Source organism: Eublepharis macularius, chromosome 6 (genome assembly GCF_028583425.1).
Source record: "Eublepharis macularius isolate TG4126 chromosome 6, MPM_Emac_v1.0, whole genome shotgun sequence".
Classification (NCBI taxonomy): Eukaryota; Metazoa; Chordata; class Lepidosauria; order Squamata; family Eublepharidae; genus Eublepharis; species Eublepharis macularius.
In genome coordinates this window covers 71,444,167-71,465,359 of record NC_072795.1, presented here as the reverse complement: position 1 = coordinate 71,465,359, position 21,193 = coordinate 71,444,167, and positions in this window count along the sequence as shown.

The window sequence follows — 21,193 nt, the reverse complement described above, 5'->3', positions numbered from 1 at the left end:
ATAAGGCACCTGGCTTTGCTCCCTCTCACAGTGGCTGGATGCCCAGGAAGGAGAGGCTGCTCCTTCTCCTTCCTGGGAGGCAAAGGACGGCACCCGGCCATAGCAGCCAATGGCTGTGGCCGTGGTTGCTGCATTCCTTTCAAAACCGATAAAGTTGTTTGCTGGGGCTGCCTCTGGTAGCATGTGTCTGTGTAACTTACACACACACACACACACACAAACACACACACACTAGCTTGATACCCATGCTTTGCTATGGTTTTTAACTACTTTAAATCAAATTTTAATAATACTGAGTGGGTATGTAACATTGTAGGGGGGGGCGGTTATTGGTGTTGTAGTACAATAGCATAGTATCTGAGCTTCACAAAGGTATTTGAATAAAGTGAAGCGTGTTATCCCTATTAAGAAGTCTTGTACCTTCTTTCTTCAACTGTCTGCAGTTTCCTTTACCTGATTTTTACATCAGAACACAGAGTTCCACTGCTGACCAATCAGAAAGAGGGAGGTGCAAGCAGGCAGGAGCCTGTCAGCCACACAGAAAAGCCAGGCTCCACAGGGAAATTGGTAACCAGACTGAACTGTGAGAGGAAGACTGGGAGGTGAATTTGACCTCAGGGCACATTCAAGGACTCCCAATAGCAACTGCAAACTGTTTAGAATGTGGGAGGTGAAGACCAATCAGGCCACATATGCAAATGAAGTTTGTGTTCCTACTGTCTTGGGGGGGGGATGAGGTATGGAATGTTGTGAGGCCGAATCAGCCTATATATGTAAATGTCCTTGAAAGGCTGGCCCAATCAAGGAAGAGTGGCTGAGCTGGCAGTGGGTGGAGGCACAAGCAGGCAGCAGACTGACAGCCACACCGGGAAGCTGTATCCCTTTGGGAAAACACATTTGACCCCTTTTTACCCCCTTAGGGGTGAATTTCTTAAAATTCCTTCTTAGTGGGTGTTTCCATCATGAGAGGAATGTTCTCCCCAAATTTCACATTTCTAGGTCCAGGGGATTGGGCTGGGCATTGATGAGTCAGTTAAGACACGTGTCTTTATATAGAAAGATATGGCCTATATCCCAGCCCAAAATTAAGTAGGGGCAAAGCAGAAGCACACGTCTTCTTTAAAATGAAATGGAACTAGAGGCTAAATGAAGTTCGAAAAGATAACACCAGGTTTGTTCAACAGGCAGGGTTGGTATGTAAATAGGCAGGGAAAGGAAAGCTGAGGTAAATTTTGTTTGTTGAACAGAATACTTCACAAGCATTAGGCACAACAGTCTTCCAAAAGCTTAGTTTCAGTAGGTACAGATCTTAGATGTGAGAGGTTGTTAGTTTCAGATTTAAGTTACTTAAACAAGGTTCCTTCATAGATTTTATTTCACAGCTTAGGTGTTCTGACCAACACAGCACTCTTTTCCTTTTACTCCAGACTCAGGGTACTCCACAGAGCCAAAACTCCCTTTTCACACACTGCACAGAAATTATTCTTCTCCTAAAGACGTAACCCTGTTCTCTTGGCTGAAGGAGAGTCTCCTTTTACTACCCACTTCCTTTGCCAACCACACACTCCCAAGTTCTGTCTTGTCTGAGTAAAATTAGTGCTGGCTTTAGTTCATGAACTAAAAGCTTTTCATAAACTTTAAGCTGCCCCAGTTAGGGCAAACTTTCCCCTTCTTTTTTCTTCACACAGAGGATTCTCAGTCTGATCTTCCCTGGTCAGATTCCAAGCTTGGACTCTCCCCTGACAATCCTGTCAGCTCCAATTTGTCACCTTCTCACTGGCCAGTGTTTTGGGTGGGGGAGCATTCCAATAATCCTCCCTTCAGGCCTTGTTTTAACCATTTACATTCCAGTCCTTGGATGCAGCATTTGGTAATCGCATTTAAAACCCATTCCGTCACACTTGGCCACCAGTTATAGTATTTAGCAGAGGGTGAAAAGTTTCCTCTATACTAAATCTTCACTCATGCGTAATTGTATAAACTTCTATCATGTCTCCATGCCCACCCACCATTACCTCTTGTTAAAACTGAGAAGCCCCAAACTCTTTAGCCTTTCCTTCTAGAAAAGTATTCACACTTCTTCATCATTTTAGTTCCCTGGGTTTTGTACCTTTTAAAGCTTTACAAGATCTTTTCCAGGTGGGGGCACCAACTGTATACAATATTCCAAATGTGACCGAACCATATTTAGTTAGAAAATTCACTTCTGTCTTGTGATTATTTTCATTGTAATTACAGGATGGGAAAACTTTTCTTCTAAAATATTCCCTCTTTTTTACAATTATGAACTCAGATGGCATTAGAAGAGACTTCTGTTGACAAGGTCATTCTCACCCCTTGATTTTTGTTGTTTACTGAATAAATAACCTGATTAAGAGATCTGGTGAACTTAGAAGCAGAAACAGTCCAAACCAGAACCAGCTTTGAGACCCATTTTTTTGTTTCTTTCTGCTTCTCCCACCCACACATTTAATATTTGCCTACTGCAGACTTTCACAGCCTAATTTTTCACCCCATCTCCATTTCCAGTTGACCTGCTTTGTGCTGCTCCAACATGGTTTTTTTAATCTCCAGCTGCCACTTTTCTTCTTCCTAGTGCCTTGGAAGTGTAGTTTGTTTTGCAAGGAAGCCAGATACAGGAAGGTGATTGCCAGAGCTTCTGTTTAGGTTTTTAGATCCAGAGGAGTTAGCCGTGTTAGTCTGTAGTAGCAAAATCAAAAAGAGTCCAGTAGCACCTTTAAGACTAACCAATTTTATTGTAGCATAAGCTTTCGAGAATCAAGTTCAACTTGATTCTCGAAAGCTTATGCTACAATAAAATTGGTTAGTCTTAAAGGTGCTACTGGACTCTTTTTGTTTAGGTTTTAGGTTTCATGTCCATCATGCCAAGGAAAATACTGTTTGTCTTATTGGTGTACCTGTGTGGGGTGATAAACTAAATTCGCATTCCTGCTAAGATTCAGCAGCCATATAGCCTGCTTGTTAAATGTGAAGCTCTCTGCTTCTGCATCAGCCACCAATAGAAGTCAGTACCTGGGTTCAGCATTTGTCGACCGGCTTCTCTATCACTGCCAGTATTCTCCATCTGGCTGTTTCAGTAGGAGAGGAGGCCCTCAGCTGGAGGTATGGGGCAGCTGCTTTGGATGGCTTGTGGCTAGGACTGCCCCCATATGTAGCTATTTATACAGAATGTGAGACAGCATCTGAGATGGAGGTTGCTGTTAAGTAAACTACACACTCAAGTATATATTAGGCTTGCTTAACTTTGTATAACCTTATGTTCTTCACTATTTAGATGATTCAGACATGGAATGATTCAGACATATTCCTGAACCTTAAAGGAAAGAAAGAAAGAAAGAAAGAAAGAAAGAAAGAAAGAAAGAAAGAAAGAAAGAAAGAAAGAAAGAAAGAAAGAAAGAAAGAAAGAAAGAAAGAAAGAAAGGCTGTTTTCCCAAGTACATAAAGCACAGTTCCACCAAATCTTCCAGCTAGAAGATTTGTAGATGTTACTGCTAAAGATGATAGATGTTTCTGTGCATAGAGCATTTTTACCTTCTGATAATTTCTACACTGCCTTGGGGAGAACTATTAAGTGGTGGTCCATATTTGCTTGCTATGCTGTTATATTTTCTTTTCTGTCACTGCACCTGCTTGCACAGCAGCCATTTTGCTTTCACACCTTAAATGCAAGCACTATAGACTGGAAAGGTGATAAAAGCAGAGGTAAAAAGTTTTGCTTGTATTCTCTGGAAGGCAATCAATGGCAGTATAGCAGTGGTAGAAGTTAGCAATGCTGTACCCCTCCCCCCATACACATGATGAGCTGTTCCTGTGCACCTGCTGAAGAAAGAGGAAAATGTGCAGTTTATGACTCTGGAAGGCAGTCTAAAAGTTTCCTGAAATTAGATGAACACCCTCAACCTCATCACAAAACCAGTAATTTTTTTTCTGAGCATCCATGTTGAACACTGAAATGTATTTGGATATTTGTGAGTCTCTGACAGTGTAGTATAAAATCCCCTACTTCTCCCACACAGAGAAAATTGTCAATCCCCTTCCACCAGTCCCATCCCTCCTCAAGCCATCAATCTTATCTTTCTAAATGGGGCATGAGAAGTGCAATCTACCATTGGAGGATGGCACTAGATGTCAGGTTGCAATGTGGGCCTATTTTTCCTGTAAATTATTCTCCCCAGTATTCCCTAGTTTGTTTTCCAGGGTTGATGAGCAGTACAAGTTTCATGATGTCACAAATTGAATCAGAAGGTTAAGAAAACTACCATTAACAAAATTCTCAGTTCTAGATATGTATTAATAGCGGCTGCTTACCACCTGCCCATGTGAAAGAATACTACTCATTGTGCAAACTCTGTGCTCAAAATGCTGCTTGTTTTAAATTGTGAACGAATCATCAATGAGAGCATTGAGAGAAAACAGCTTGAGAGAAAACAGACATTGTAAGCAGGTAAATTCAATTTCTGAACAGAAAGATTGCAGCATTGCTACCTGAAAGTTTACGCTGCACTACATCCATCAGTCGTTTAAGTGTGAAAAAACACATTGTTGTTGCTGCAACAGACTAATAGAGTTATTTCTCTAGTATTAATTTAAACATTTGTAGAGCTTCTAAATCACCTCCTCTCCCTATCTATATTGGTGGAAATGTCTTTTCCTGTAAAATCCGTTATATTTATTCCACTCTTCGAAAGCACAGCGGTCAACTATCAAATAAGCTTGTTTGGGATTACAAGGCATTTTGATTAATATCCCTTGTCTAATTCCCTGAGAAATGTATGGTATCTCTCTGAATAATTAAGACAAGGTTAGGTTATTTAGGTAGCTGTTAGTGATGCTGATTTGCATACAATTAACTGTACAGATTTCTTTGGTTACAGAGAAGAGAGAATGCCTTGCCCCCTTCTTTTAAACATGAATGTTTTTGTCAACTTCATGACAGATTAAGTAAGCATAAAGTGATTTTTAGATCACTGCAATACAGATGAGTAACTAGATATTGCTTGGATGATTGATAAACACTAACAGAACATACAGAAAACAAATTGCTTCTCCAGCATTACGCTATTTATAACCTGTTTATTTCTTCCTATACGGTGTGTCTCTTAAAAATCCAATTAGACTGTGTGCATAGAGATTAAAACAAATGTAAACTTAAGGTTATAGCAGTAAGACTGGAAATGATTTCTTCTGACCTACTTATTAGGAAATTAATATTGCTACAGTTTTGCCATTGTTATTGTCTAACTGTTTGATCTATCTATCACAGATTGGCACACTTGAATAATACTCTGCTGTGGAGCAGCAACTAGCATATGCATGACAGTACTGTGAATTCTGCATTAAAATCCATATTAAAGAACATCAAATTCCACAGCTAAACTATATTGTGAAAATTGAGGGCAAATTACACAGATTTGTTTTAATTTTTGTTATTGCTATTTTCAGAATTGGCTGCACCTAAGAAAATTGGATTGTAAAGAATCAGTGGGTACAACCATGGAGAAGGTAAACATGCTTAAGTGAGATGTAAAGTGTCTGAGAGGAAGCCATTGGTTTGAATCCAACTGAGAGCCAAAACACACGAGAAGAAATACCTAGATTCAGCACGTGTTCTCTTACCTCAAGGTTTGCCGGGATCTGTAGGCATCCTGGAAGCTTAAAGTTTAGCATTTACAGAGCAGCAGGAAGGGGAAGGGAAATACAGGCACCTGTATTTCCCTTCCTGCTGCTCTGTAAATGCTAAACTTTAAGCTTCCAGGACGTCTACAGATCCCAGCAAACCTTGAGGTAAGAGAACACGTGCTGAATCTAAGTATTTCTTCTCGTGTGTTTTGGCTCTGAGGATTTCTGTAAACAGAGGAGGAGAGAATTTTTTTGCCATTCCACTGCAAACTTCTGAATCCCCCACAATGCTATTTCTTTTCCTCCAGGAGATGCATTTGTGTCTGTGTGTGTGTGTGGAGGAGGGGGGCATATTTTGAGCTGCTTTGGGATGCAGGGAACTTATGCTCTGTTGATAGAAATATTTTTATTTATCTATTTATATTCAATTTATGTTCCACCCTCCCTGCATCATGGGCTCAGGACAGATTACAACATATACATTATAAAAAACTTTAATATTTCAGCTTTAAAACCAATAGACAATGATATATAATTTAAAATCTAAAATACAGAGTACAAAAAGCAGCAGCACAGAAACAATTCATATAATCCATCATCCAACCATCCCTAAAAAAATGCCACAAAACGGTCGAGTGGTAGCTATTTCATGATAGGGAGGGATGATCCCCCCTATTTGACTGGTGGGGGGCCCTGCCCAGCGTCAACCATATGCCTGGTGGAACAGCTCTGTCTTACAGGCTCGGCGAAAGGATAGCAAGTCCTGCCAGACCCTGGTCTCATCAGACAGAACATTCCACCAGGTTGGAGCCAGGACCAAAAAGGCCCTGGCTGTGCTCGATGCTAGGCAGGTCTCTCTGGGGCCAGGGACCATTAATCACTGTTTTTCACTAGAACGAAACGCCCTCCGGGGCTCATATGGGGAAAGGTGGTCCTGCAGATACACTGGTCCCAGTCCACATAGGGCTTTATAGGTTAAAATCAGAAACTTGAACCTGATTCGGTCTTCCACTAATAACCAATGCAGCTAGCGCTATACTGGTGTTATAGGTGCATTTCCCGGCATTCCAGTGATGACCCGCTCTACTGCCTTTTGGACTAGTTACCTTCAGTTGATTGACTGATTGATTGATTGGATTTTTAGCCTGCCCTCCCCGCAAGTAGGCTCAGGGCGGGTTACAATAATAAATAAATTATAATAAATAAAACCAATAAAATACATCTCAGTACCAACATGGATTTCAGCATTCCAGATGGTGCACCCCTCCCTGCCCACCATACACAAGGGAAGAAAAGGGTGGAGGTGTGGGTAGGTGAAACTCTAACTCCTCAAGAATGGGGAGGCAGATGGACCATATGCTCCCCCCCACACACTGGCAGGAGACCGGCAGGGAGGCTAATTAGTTGGATCCAGTGCTGGCCTCAACCATATGCCTGGCAGAACATCTCCATCTTACAGGCCCGCCAAAAAGATACAAGATCTTGGCGGGCCCGAGTGTCTTCCAACAGAGAGTTGCACCAGGTTGGGGCCAGGACAGAAAATGCCCTGGCCCTGGTCGAGGCCAGCCGAGACTCCCTGGGGCCAGGAACCACCAGTAGGTGTTTACCTGCAGATCTAAGAGCCCCCTGAGGTACATATGGGGAGAGGTAGTCCCTCAGGTATGCTGGTCCCAGTCTGTTTAGGGCTTTATAGGTCAGAACCACAAACTTAACCAGCCACAAGGGGCAGGGGTCTAAGGAACACGTGGTGGGCATCACCAGCCACAGGATCCTGTCAACATCCTCCTGGGAGACCAGACTGAAGTGATCTAAAATTGGACCAGAAGACGGCCAAGGGATCTCCAGTTCCCTTACTGTATCAACTGTGGCTGGCAGGTTGCGGCGGAGGTACAAGGTGCTTGTCCACCACTTTATCAAGTTGAGTTGTATCTGCTGCTATCGATTGCCGCCAACTAAATATATATCTAAATATATATCTAAATATATATTTTTATATTTTTATATGTGAAATATGTTATAATAGACTATGTTTTTTTATTAATCTATTCATGGTTTTTAACTGTATAAATTAATGTGTTTTAATATGTTGTAATCCCTCCTGAGCCCTTCGTGGGGAGGGTGGAATAGAAATCCAAATAAAATAAAATAAAATAAATAAATTATCTGCAAAAAGGCTCCCAAAAGACTCACAGCTAATAGCCGAATTTCTAATTTGGCAGTCTCCCTGAGAGAGGGAGACCAAGGACCGAACCACCTGAAATAATTTTGCTGGGTGTGAGCTAGCAGATGCTATGGAGGCAGCATAATATTCCTTCTTTGGTGCCTTCACAGCCACCTCATAGGCCTTCATAAATGCTCTATAAGATGATCTTGCCTCCTCGCTCTTATTCCACCGCCACACTTGCTCCAGCCATCTCCGCTCCCGCTTCAACCGTCGTAGCTCTTACGTGTACCAGGAGGCTAGTCTGGCACGGGAGCAGAGAGGGCAACAGGGAGCAATTTCATCAATGGCTTCAGAGAGACAACCATGCCAGTCCTCCACCAGCTCATCTAACGAACTGCCAGGGGGCATCATATTCGGCAGAGCATTCTGGAAACCAATTGGATCCATTAGTCTCCGTGGGCAATCATAAATCAGCTCATCACCTATGCAGGGAGGGGCTGGCACTCCCAGACGGGCCTTCAGGACAAAGTGGTCCGACCATGGGATTGCCTCAATAGCATCAAGGTCCACCTAAATCCCTATCCCAAAGATCAAATCTAGCGTGTGGCTCATTTGATGCGTGGGAGCCAAAATTAATTGGGAGAGCCCTAGAGCCCTAGACACCAGGTCCGCAGCCTGTGAGGAGGTGGCATTATTGACGTGGACATTGAAGTCACCCAAGACTAACAGCCTAGAGTGCTCCAAAGCCCACCCCACCACCACCTCCAACAGGCTCGACAGGGTAGCTACTGGTGCACTAGGTGGCCAGTACACTAGACAGATAATCAAGCTCTTCTCAGCATCCCACGTCAGGCCAGCACAGTCAATGTCAGTGATCTTTGGAGCAGGCAGAGGGCAGAAGGAGAAAGACTCCCGAATGAGAATAGCCATTCCCCCCCCCCTGACAATCCGTCCGGGACTGGTCAAAGACCAAGAAACCTAGGGGGGAGGGCAGTTCTTTCAAGGTGACTGCTTTGCCATCCCTCACTCAGGTCTCAGTCATGCACACCAGGTCTACATTTTCCAATGCAAAGAAATCTTGCAGTGTCTTGGTCTTATTATTGATATATCTGGCATTATTCAACATCAGTGCCAGAGGGAGGTAATTCATCCTCCTAGCCCCACAACCAGCATGCCTCAGGATGGGACGAAGGTTGGAAGGACACCGAGCCCTAGTCTGATCCAGCAGTTGGAGGATTTGTCTGGTGAATCCAAGCCCCCTGGTTTTACAGGAAGAATAGGGGGCACTTATGTGACACTCTCTTCCTCAGGAAGATTGCACCTTCCCCTGCTGCTTTACATGGTCCAAGAAATCACCTGGAAGTCCAACTTTGGCCATAATTTCCAGTGTAGTGATTCAAAAAGGCTGTGGTTGAAGTAAAAGTATTTTCTTGTATCCTAGGCATCCCAGGTTAGCGATGTGTGAGAATATTTCCATAGTGTCTCTTGAATGGTATGAGTGGAGCCTACTACATTCACTACATAATTAGTACCAGAAAGGACTCAAATTATCATTGGTCATGAACATTTCATCACGCTTTCTGTGATACCTTTCTTCTGGTGCTTCTGCAGAGTGCAGTGCCATCAGAAAATGCCAGCCCGTGCCTTATGTCTCGTTGTTAGATGACTGGGAGGTTGCTGTCAGTGCCCATTGAGGAGGACTGTTGCTGTGCCTGTGTCTGAATACCAGTGCTGGGAGTCAATAGTGAGGGAAGACCTCTGTGCTCTTTTCTTGGCCCTCCAGAGTAACTGGTTGCTTACTGTGTGAAACAGGAGACTGGACTAGATGGACCATTAGTCTGATACAGCAGGCCTGTTCTTATGTTCTTAAGTACTGTTTTTCTACTCCAAATTCTCTCTCTCTCTAAAGAAAGACTTCTTATGCAGCATGCACCCTGTGAGGAGCAATCCTGTCAACCGACCGACCGACTGACCGACCATGATGAACTAACCATTTACTCAACTGTCAAACTAGGCTAGAGAGAGGAGGGTTTTCATAACCTTTGATGGCCAAAGAAAGCCAGAAACAACATGCAAAACATATGTGGGGGTCAGGCTGGCATGGAGGACCCATGAAGGCTGTTTCCCCAGTGTTGGTGGGAAGAAAACACACCTTCTCTAGAGAAGGGTTTAAGAAGACCTGTGTTCATTCTTTGTCTCTGTGTTTGCCTGGGACCAGAAGCATAGGGGAGCATCTTGTCCCTATTTCCTAACATTCTGGGGAGATGCATATCCAACCCAGAGTTGAATATGCTTTGTGTCATGATTAGACATGGGCATGAACAGCATTACAAACGGAAAAAAACCACGAACAGCCCGTTGGTCTGTTCATGAACAAGCTGTTTGTGAGGTTCCATTCTAAACGAACAAGTGGTCGTTGCAAGCCGTGTTCGTTGCCTTCATCAGCTGTTCATCAAGCCAGACAGTCTGGGACCTTTCAATCAATTCCTCTGGCAATGGCAGGGACTGAACTCTGTCTGAACTCCTTCTGGCTTTCCTTCTGGTTTTAACCCTTCAAAGTACTTCCAGCAGAGAATCCCGTTTTTGCCACTGTGAACAGAAAATGCCAACAAATGGAAGGACCCATGGATCATGCCTTTCCCAGGGTGCAATCTCTCTGAAACTTGGGACGTCTTTGGAGGACAGTGAGGACTATGTCCCCTGCAGATTTGGTGGGTATTGGACATTTGGAAGGTCACTTTTGTAACCCCTCAAAGTAGCTGCCTTCCAACAGGCAGTTCCATTTTTGCCACTGGGAACAGAAAATGACAGTAAAAGGGGGGACACACATGGATCATGCCTTTCCTGGGGTGCAATCTCTTTGAAACTTTGGGGGGGGGGTCTTCGGAGGACAGTGAGGACTATGTTCCCTGCAAATTTGGTGGGTTTTGGACATTGGGAAGGTCAGTTTGTGGGGTGTTTAAAGGGCCCTGCCCCTTGCACGTGGCAAGAAATGGCCCTTTAAACTATCAGCTGACATTCTGGTTGTGCTTAGAGGCTCACCAGTGCCAAATTGCTGGTGAATGGAAAGCCTGGAAAATCATTTGGTGGTAGCAGGTCCAAAGGAGGTATACCCAAGGGAAGAGGGAAGTGTGAGCTTTCCCCTTTCATACAGAGCAAGCACACAGCAAGCACACACATTCACTCCTGGGCCATAACATATATGTTTGGGCTTTCCGTGGCTCCAATGTCTGGTTTAAGATACCCACAGATGGAACAATATTGAGAATCATGTATCCTGATTATGTTACCCATGATCTCTGTATAAATAATGAAGGTATTTGATTTAATATATCCATTGCAGGTAAACAAAACACAAGCTAACAAAGCTTGCATAAAACTTAATTTGTATTAAATTAAAATAATTTTAGAAAATACAAGTCTTCAACTTTAGCACATTTAACTTTAAATGCTATGGGTTTTATCCAGGCCTACTGCAGGCTCTGCACTATTCTCATGGCCCAGTGTTTCATTTCATTTTAGTTTTATTAATGGTTTCCTTTCTTTTCTTTTTTACTTTTCCATGTTAGTTTTATAGATTATCTTGTGCTCTGCACACTTGTTTTTTGTATGCCATTTATTTGTATAATGTGCATAGTTCTGAGTTATTGATGCAGAAATACAGTTGAAAAATGCATACGCTTTGCAGGAAAATTTGGTTGAAGGAAACAAAACATGGCATGGAAATAAAGGATTGTAGTTTCATTAAGCAGAAAGGAAAAGTCAAGCTTAAGTAGAAATTTTGGAGTTGAAACAGCAGGGATGAAAAATTCAAAACCAGTCCTAGCATGGATTCCCAATGGGCATAAGAGGCTAATATTAACAAAAACACTGTCCTATAGTATATACACTCATGTACTCAGTGAGCCAGGCTTCTATAGGGAAAGGCTAGGGTTGCCAGTTGCCCTTACCTTTGTAGTGGGAGTGGAGGGGGAACCTGGCACTCACCATTTTGTCACTTTAGCTTGTGTGCTCCCCGGGGTAGTGCGATGATGTCACTTCCAGGAATTGACATCATTGCATAGACCTGGGTGCATGCGCGCTTCACAGTTGGCCAATTGATGTATCAGATGGGCCCAATTCAGCAGGACTGCTCTCAGGGCAGGACAATAATGTCTTTCCTGGGGGTGTGTCTGGAAAACCTGTTCCCCCCTCCCCCCACCAGCTAGGTGAGTGGGGACAGGGGACAGGGGTCAGATGGCAGGAATGGGGGAGCCCCCGCTCCCTCCATGGGAACCTGGGATCCCTAGAAAAGGCTGAGTAGACTGTGTGAGCCCATTTAGCCCATTTAGCCCCCTCTAATATTCACATCCAATGGATTTTTCTGGCCTCCTTTGGAGAAGTACCTGGAGGAAAAAGGCTCTTCTTCTATCACAAAATGAAACAGCCACATTAAATAATTCACTGATGAAAGAAATCAGAACAATGAAGGTGTCACATTCTGACTGTAATTTTCAAATGTGACAGTAGCAGTCTAAATCACAAAGTCTGCAGCAGTTGAACTGTGTCCTTTGCCAGCCTGTCTCATAACAATGACGGACCTTATGAAGTCAGCCACTAATTAGAGTAAGATTCACAAGATGCAGATAGCAGTGGCTAACGATACTCATTAATCACTATAAGGTTTTGATACCATTACCAAGAATGACAATGAACTGAAGCCCAAGCAAATAACTTGTCTGTAATTAGAAGCATCACAGCTGAAATGTAGAGGCTAAAGATTAAAGTAAGGAAAAAATGAGTCAATGCATTTAGGAAAATGCTTTCTCCTCTGTCAAGTTGCACTGGAAAAAGATGCTAGTGGGTAGAAAGAAATTTTGTTAGCAATACATTATCTGCATACAATAATCTGAAATCATGCAAACACACATATACACAGTTGGTAATTTTTTTACCAAATTAGAGACACAGCTGGAGATAATTCATACATTCATATGCATTGCTTGATCTCATTATTTGATAACTCATCTGCAGGTGTGAACTGCCTCCACTGAAATGTATTGTAACTGTGATGTTTATTCCTGTGGAGGAAACGCTGTCATGGCAGTGTTTGTTCTGGGCTGAATTGATACGTACAGGATGCTTTTCCTGTGATTAATGTATCTAAGAAGGTAAACTGATAGCATGAAAAGAGACAGTGGGATTATTCGATGCCTTTCACGCATCTAGAACTAACAGTCATGCAGGAAAATCATTGGCAGTGGTTGTACAACAAATGAAAGGAAATGCTTGATTGTGAATAATTACTCCATGAAATTAATTACCACAATATGTGCTCTTACTTTAGATGTTTTTAAAAGATTACCCAGATTCATAGGAAATATTTCTATTAGTATCTAGCATACATGATAAAACGAAGCCTCCATCTTCACAAGTAAATTTTTGAGTTTCTGCTTCTGGAGATAAATACCAAAGAATCCATCTATGTTCAGGCCAAGCTCTGTTGGAGTCAGTGTGATGGACTAGAGGAAGCTTTAATCTGATCCAAGGGGATTTTTATGTTCTTTCATTTTCATCTTACTTCCCTCAAATGTCATCACAGGAATTCCTCTTTAATTTATCTGGCCTGGAGAATTCACCACATTACAGCTTCAGAAAGCAGCGAATGTATTAACTCTGATCCTCTCTGAATATGATTTTACCTATCTCCCTGAGGATATATTTGATTAATCCTATTAACCAAAAGTATCTGCATAGAAAACACAAAAACTAGTGCTTATATTCTAACATTTTCATTTGACTAGCCTTGAAATCAATAAAAGATATACTTAAAAGGATATAAAACTATAAGCAAAATTAGTTTTTTAAAGTGGAATTGAAAAAAAATCAATAATCAATATTCATGTAGGATTTTTTTTCCTGCAAGCTGTATGGACTCGCTTGTATCCCACAACACACTGTAAATGCATTTAAAATATGTATTCATTTGAGCCTCTGCTTGAGCTACAGATGTCTTTATGCCAGTTTCTCTGGTCCAGATGTAGAATAAGGAATCACTGGCTGACCTGGGCTTCTGATGCCTAACAAATGGGAGGGGAACCTCAAGAGATGCTTATAAGCAGATCCCACCCTTCTTCTGCATACTGCCGAGGACAAGAGGAGAGTGCTATGGAACGAGTGTCATAATGTGAAGGGTCTTCCTAGGCAATGAAGAGCCCTGGTCTAGGGCCTGGTGTATAGAAGCTGGAGCCACAGCACAAGAGATGGAGCCTTGCAAACTGGTTGATCCAACAAGATTCCCCTCCAAGCTCAAGGGTTAAATAAACTGAGAGGGAAACCGCCCCACCTGCTCTGAAGGCAGCACAAGGGACTCATCTTGCCAGGGCTAAACTGGGTCCAGAATCCTGTGAAGGATTAAGTCCACAGGCATAATGGTCTGTCATAAGAGCTGGAGCATGGGCTGCAAGTTTGGCACTGCTTCGCCACAGGGCTGCTTTTGTATAGTTCCACTGTCTCTGCTGCTCTGGATTGCTGGTGGCAGATACAGGAGGGCTGTTGGTTCTGGCCAAGAGATAACTATCACTAGATCCAAAATTCACCACCCTTGCTATCTGAGATTACTTGCTGCCATAGGGATGCCAGAATGAGGGACCTGTTGGCAATTCTGTTGGTTGCCTGCTGGTGCTCTAAAAGCCAGTGTAATAAAAATGTGTTTCATTTATTTATTTAAAACTTTTTTATGTCAACTTTCTATCCAAATACGATCCCCATGGTGGCAAACTTGAAAATATATAAACATTAAAACAGCATTTAAAACAAAATAATTAATTAAAGACATATTAACACATAAATACACAACCCCAAAACCAGGGAGGCGGGCCAATAGGGTGGATGCATCAGCACTGTGCCAGCACGCGTCACTTCCATCAAAATTCACAAGTGAAGTAATGATATGGGGAGTGTTACCAAAAATTCTATGATTCTATGAGATCCTGTTTAGTGTAGTGGTTAAGAGCGCGGGATTCTAATCTGGAGAGCCGGGTTTGATTCCCCACTCTTCCACTTGAAGCCAGCTGGGTGACCTTGGGCCAGTCACAGCTTCTAGGAGCTCTCTGAGCCCCACTCACGTCACAGGGTGTTTTGTTGTAGGGATAATAATAACATACTTTGTAAACCACTCTGAGTGGGCATTAAGTTGTTCTGAGGGATAGTATATAAATTGAATGTTATTATTATTAATCATAGAGATCTCTGGATCCTACAGCGTTGGCCTCAATGCCATGATGTCATGTCTGGTTTTTGATGAAAGTGATGTTGCATCCCACCAAGGGATGCCAGCCTGTGGGGACAGGTAGAGACACCAGTAGTTTCTTTTTCCAAAAAGGAAGCGCCCATACTCATGATCTTCTCTCGGCCCAAGTCCTAAACGCCTAAGAGGTGCTGATAAAAAGGTGTATTTATTTAGTTATTTAAAACATAAATACATTTTTAAACCTGAGATACTCTGTCATAATTGGTACTCCCCGAAAAAAGCCCTGTAAGTACCTAAATATGTGCCATGCAGCACAGACAGCAGAGGATCTCAAGTTTAATCCTCCCTCAGTATTAGATTGTCAGTGGTCTGAAATTGGTACGAGGCAGTTTTATATAAGACTAGCCTGATACCTGTGCTTTGCTATGGTATTTAAATACTTTAAATCCAGTTATAATACTTATGGGTATGTAACATTTTTGGGGTGGGTTTATTGGGGGGGAGTAGGTTTTGTAGCATAATAGCATAGTACCCGAGCTTCGCAAAGGTGTTTGGATAAAGCGAAGTGTGTTGAGGGGTTGAGATGGGGAATGTTGTGAACCCCAATCAGCCTGCATATGCAAATGTCCTTGAAAGGGTGGCCCAATCAGGGAAGAGTGGCCAAGCTGGCAGTGGGTGAGGGCACAAGCCGGCAGCAGCCTGTGAGCCCCACAGGGAAGCTGGATCCCTTTGGGAAAACACATTTAGCCCCTTTTGACCCCCTTAGGGGGCGAATTTCTTAAAATCCCTTCTTAGTGGGTGAAAGGAATATTCTTCCCAAATTTCATGTTTCTATGCCCAGGGGTTTGGGCTGGACATTGATGAGTCAGTCACGACACTTGTCTTTTATTATTTTGATTCCCCACTCTTTTATTATTTTGATTCCCCACTCTTCCACTTGAAGCCAGCTGGGTGACCTTGGGCCAGTCACAGCTTCTAGGACCTCTCTCAGCCCCACTCATCTCACAGGGTGTTTGTTGTGGGGATAATAATGGCATACTTTGTAAACTGCTCTGAGTGGGTATTAAGTTGTCCTTTTTTTTTTTTTTGAAAAATTTTTATTGGGTTAGAATCCATTATTTCCACATTTACATTCAATTTTCCCCAATTTTTTCATCTCTAACCCCCTCCCTTCCCCCCCCCCCTTTTTGTTGACTTCCAACAGCTTTCCAACCCTTTGTCCCCTTTCCCTTACTTTTATTAGCTTCCTCTATCTAAAACAAATATATATTCTCCATTATTCTAAGCAGTACATCCTTAACTATTTTTACATTATATGCCCAAACTGTAAGCCTTTGTTTCCATCTTAGATAAACAATTTATCCCAATTTTTCAATTTCAGGTATTTCTATATATCATAAACCATATAGATCATACATTCGTTTATATCAAACAATTTGACTTATTCTCTATATATATTACTCATTCTATCTTTTTATAATAGTTCTATATATCTCTCCTCACGTAGTCAATCAATTTGACCCATCTATATCTTCAGACATTCAGTTTGGTACAAAACTTGTCAGAAAAAAAAGAAAATATTGTTAGTTAATCGCTCCTTATATTTAGTCCTTATAATTAATTATTTTCTCTATGTTCTGTTTGTTAACCTATATATATCTATATATATGTCAATCTATTAATCTGACTGCTTATTAATTCACATTTATCTCTTCTCCCCCCGGTAAAGTCTCCCCCCTCTACTTCAATACTTCAGTAGTTCTCAAACTGCCACAGTTTTCCTCCCACCTCCCATTTCTTCTCTAGGTATTGTTTCAGCTTCTCCCAGTCTGTGTTGAACTGCCCTGAGTCCAGATCTCTCAATTTTCTTGTCATCTTGTCCATTTCAGCCATATACAGCAATTTGTAAGTCCAATCTTCAATAGTTGGCACTTCTTGTACTTTCCATTTTTGCGCATACAAAAGTCTAGCTGCTGCTGTCATATAAAATATCAACGTCCTGTGTTGGGCTGGAATTCCCTCCATTCCCAAGTTCAGTAGCAGGAGTTCTGGGTTCTTATTAATTTGAAATTGTAAAATTTCACTCATTTCTCTTATTATTTCCCCCCAGTACTGCCTGGCTACCTCACACGACCACCACATATGATAGAGGGAGCCCTCATGCTTCTTACATTTCCAGCATTTATTAGAAGTATTCAAATTCCCTAGCGCAATCTTCTTTGGTGTCATGTACCAACGATAGATCATTTTATAAATGTTCTCTTTGATATTAATACATGTCGTCGTCTTCATTGTAGTTTTCCACAAGTATTCCCATGCCTCCATTGTTATTTCTTTATTAAAGTTTATAGCCCATTTCACCATTTGTGTTTTAACTATCTCATCCTCGGTATACCACTTCAACAGTACTTGGTATACCTTGGATATTCTTTTCTTATCTTCTTTAAGAAGGGTCTGCTCTAGTTCCGAATTCTCTATTCGTATACCTCCCTTTACAGAGTCCGAATTATATAAGTCTCTGATCTGTCTATACTGGAACCAATCGTAGTTAGGTGATAGTTCCTCTTGTGTCTTTATTCTAAGTTTGGATGCTTCAGTTTTAGTTATTTCTTTATACGTTAAACATTGTTGTTCATTATCAACAGCTCTCGGGTCTATCACCTCATATGGAACCACCCACAAAGGGGTTCCTTCTTGTAGATAAATTCTGTACTTCTTCCAGATTATGTATAGACTTCTCCGAACAAAGTGATGCAGGAACATCGAGTTGACCTTTACTTTGTCATGCCATAAATATGCGTGCCATCCAAATATTTTTTTATATCCCTCTAGGGCTAATAGTTTCTTGTTCTTTAATGTCATCCATTCTTTCAACCAAACTAGGCAGATTGCATCATGATAAAGTCTCAGATTGGGCAGTTGCATTCCGCCTCTTTCCTTTGCATCTTGTAAAACTTTCACTTTCACTCAAGGCTTCTTGCCTGCCCAAACAAAATCTGATATTTTCCTCTGCCATTTTTCAAATTGTTTGGAGTCTCTGATGATTGGTATTGTCTGTAGCAAAAACATTACTCTTGGTAACACATTCATCTTAACTGCTGCAATCCTGCCCAACCATGACAAATTCAATCTATTCCATTTAATCAAGTCTCTCTCTATCTGAGTCCATAGTTTTTCATAATTGTTTTTGAATAGATCTATGTTCTTTGCAGTTAATTCGACTCCCAAATATTTCACTTTACTTGTTACTTCACAATCCGTTGTTTCCATTAACAATTGTTGTTTCTGCTTAGTCATATTTTTGCATAATATCTTTGACTTCTTTTTGTTAATGAAGAAACCTGCCAAGTCTCCAAACTCCTTGATCTTATCTATCACTCTTGGCATGTTCTCCAATGGGTCCTCTACAATTAACATTATGTCATCCGCAAATGCTCTGACCTTGTATGAATAGTCCTTTATTTTTATTCCACGAATTTCATCATCTTGACGTATTTGTATCATCAGAATCTCCAATACTAAAATGAACAACAATGGAGATAACGGGCAACCTTGTCTTGTTCCTTTACTTATCGTCAATTTCTTGGTCAATTCATCATTCACCACAATTGCTGCAGTCTGGTCTCTATAAATTTCCTTAATTGCTCTGATGAATCTTTCTCCCAATTGTAGCTTTTCCATAGTGGCAAACATAAAGTCCCAGTTTAAATTGTCAAACGCTTTTTCAGCGTCAACAAAGAAGAAACCAACCTCTTTGTCACAACGCTTATCATAATATTCAATAGCATTGATCACTGTCCTTAAGTTGTCTCTTATTTGTCTGTCTGGCAAAAAGCCTGCTTGTTCCTCCTCTATGACTTCCGAGAGCCACCCCTTCAATCTCTCCGCCAATATCTTCGCAAAAATTTTATAGTCATTGTTGAGTAGCGATATAGGTCTATAATTTTTCACATTAGTCAGGTCTTGGCCCTCTTTTGGGATCAATGATATATTCGCTTCACTCCAAGTTTCTGGAATCCTTTGATCCCTTAAAACCCCATTCATCACCTCTTTTAGGAATGGTGCCAGTTCATTAGCCATTGTCTTATAGAATTTAGCCGTAAGTCCATCTGGCCCTGGCGCCTTTCCTAGATTTGCAGATTGTATTGCCTTACTTATTTCCTCGTCAGTTACTTCACTATTCAACTTATTTCTCCAAGCTTCCGAGATTTCTGGAAGTTTGGTTTTCTCCAAATATGACGCTATTGATTCTTTGTTTACTTCTTTTTTATTACACAGCTTAGCGTAAAATTTATAAAAGGCTCTACTAATGGTAGCCTGCTCCAAATACGTTTTGTTATCTTCGCAAATTTTATTTATTATCTTCTTTTCCCTTTTCTTCTTCAATTGCCATGCCAGGTACTTCCCAGGTTTATTAGCACCCTCAAACGCTTTTTGATTCAGTCTTTTGAGATTCCACTCCAATTCTTTATTGCTCATTGCTGTTAGCTGTTCTTGAAGTATTTTAATTTCCTGGTATACCTTCTTTTTCCCTGGTCTCTTTTTTAGCTGTATTTCTTTGGCTTTTATTTTCTCCTCAATCTCTTGTCTTTTCTCCTCTTTCTTCTTTCTTGCTCTACCATTTAAGTCCATTAGTATGCCCCTTACAACCGCCTTGTAAGCATCCCAAACTTTATTGGTTGGTACTTCTTTATTCATGTTGTATTGTATAAAAAACTTTGTCTCTCTTCTCAGTATTTCCATATTCTCTCTTTCCTGTAACAAGTCCTCATTTATTCTCCATGCTTTCCTTTTTCTCTTTTTTCCAAATTTCCACATAATTGGGTTGTGATCTGAGCCTACCATAGGCATTATTTCTACCTCCTTAGTCCATAATGCTAAGTCTTTTGAGGCCCAGATCATATCAATTCTTGATAATGTAGAATGCCTTGCAGAATAAAAAGTAAACTGTCTGCTTTTAGGATATTCTCTCCTCCATACATCTTCAAGAGTCTCTTGTTGAATCAACTCAAAAAAAAGCTTTGGTAATAGTCCTCTTTTCTTTTGTGCCGTTGTAGTCTTTTTGTCTAGTTCCAAGTCTGTCACTCCATTGAAGTCTCCAGCAAGAATTATCTGGTCGTATGCAAGATCGTCTAAATGCTTCCTTAAATCCTCAAAGAAGCTTTCTTTTGCACCGTTAGGTGCATAAAGTCCGACTACCAACACTCTCTTTAAATTCCAAATACATTCCACTGCTACAAATCTAGCTTCCACATCTCTCATAACAAATTTTGGCTGTAGCTCCTCTTTTATGTACAACACCACTCCTCTCTTTTTCTTGTTGGAGGCCGCTACATATTCTTTGCCCAATTTTCCAGATTTTAAATATTTTACATCCTGCTTTCTGATATGGGTCTCTTGCAAACAAACAATGTCACATTTTTGTTTTAGTAGCCAGTGAAAAGTATTTTTCCTCTTATTCGGTGAGTTTAGTCCATTTACATTCCAAGATAATACTTTACACTCCATACTCATGATCTTGTTGGTAAGTCTTTTTCATTGTCCTTAATAAATCGCTCCATCTCTCGCTCAGATCTGATGCGTTTTTTGGCCCCTCCAAACTCAAAGGACACTCCTTCCGGTAACTCCCATCTGTACCTGATTTTCATGTCCTTCAAAATCTGAATTAGCACTTTATATTTTTTCCGGTCCAGTAACACTGATCTGGGCAGTTCCTTCATTATAATAATCGTCTTGCCATCAATCTCCAATGGATCTTGAAACTGTTTTGTCACAATCCTCTCTTTCATATTTCGTGTTGTAAACTGCACAATCACATCTCTTGGTAGTTTCCTCTGGGTTGCTATTCTCGAATTCACACGGTATGCCACATCTAGGATAGCCACAACTTCCTCCTCCTCCTTCCCCAGGTACTCAGCCAACACCTCAGTCATCTGTTCTTGCGCTGACTTTCCTTCCACTTCTGGCAAGCCACGAAAACGTAGCTGCTTCTCCATATGTTTAGTTTCTGCAACTGACATTCTCCCCTTCACCAATCTCATCTCTGTTTGTTGCGTGTCTGCTAAATTCTCCATCGCGTCTTCTACTGTTTTAACTCTCTGCTGCGTTCCTTGTAATTCACTTCGTATTGTTTCCATACCTTTTTTCACTTCTGACAG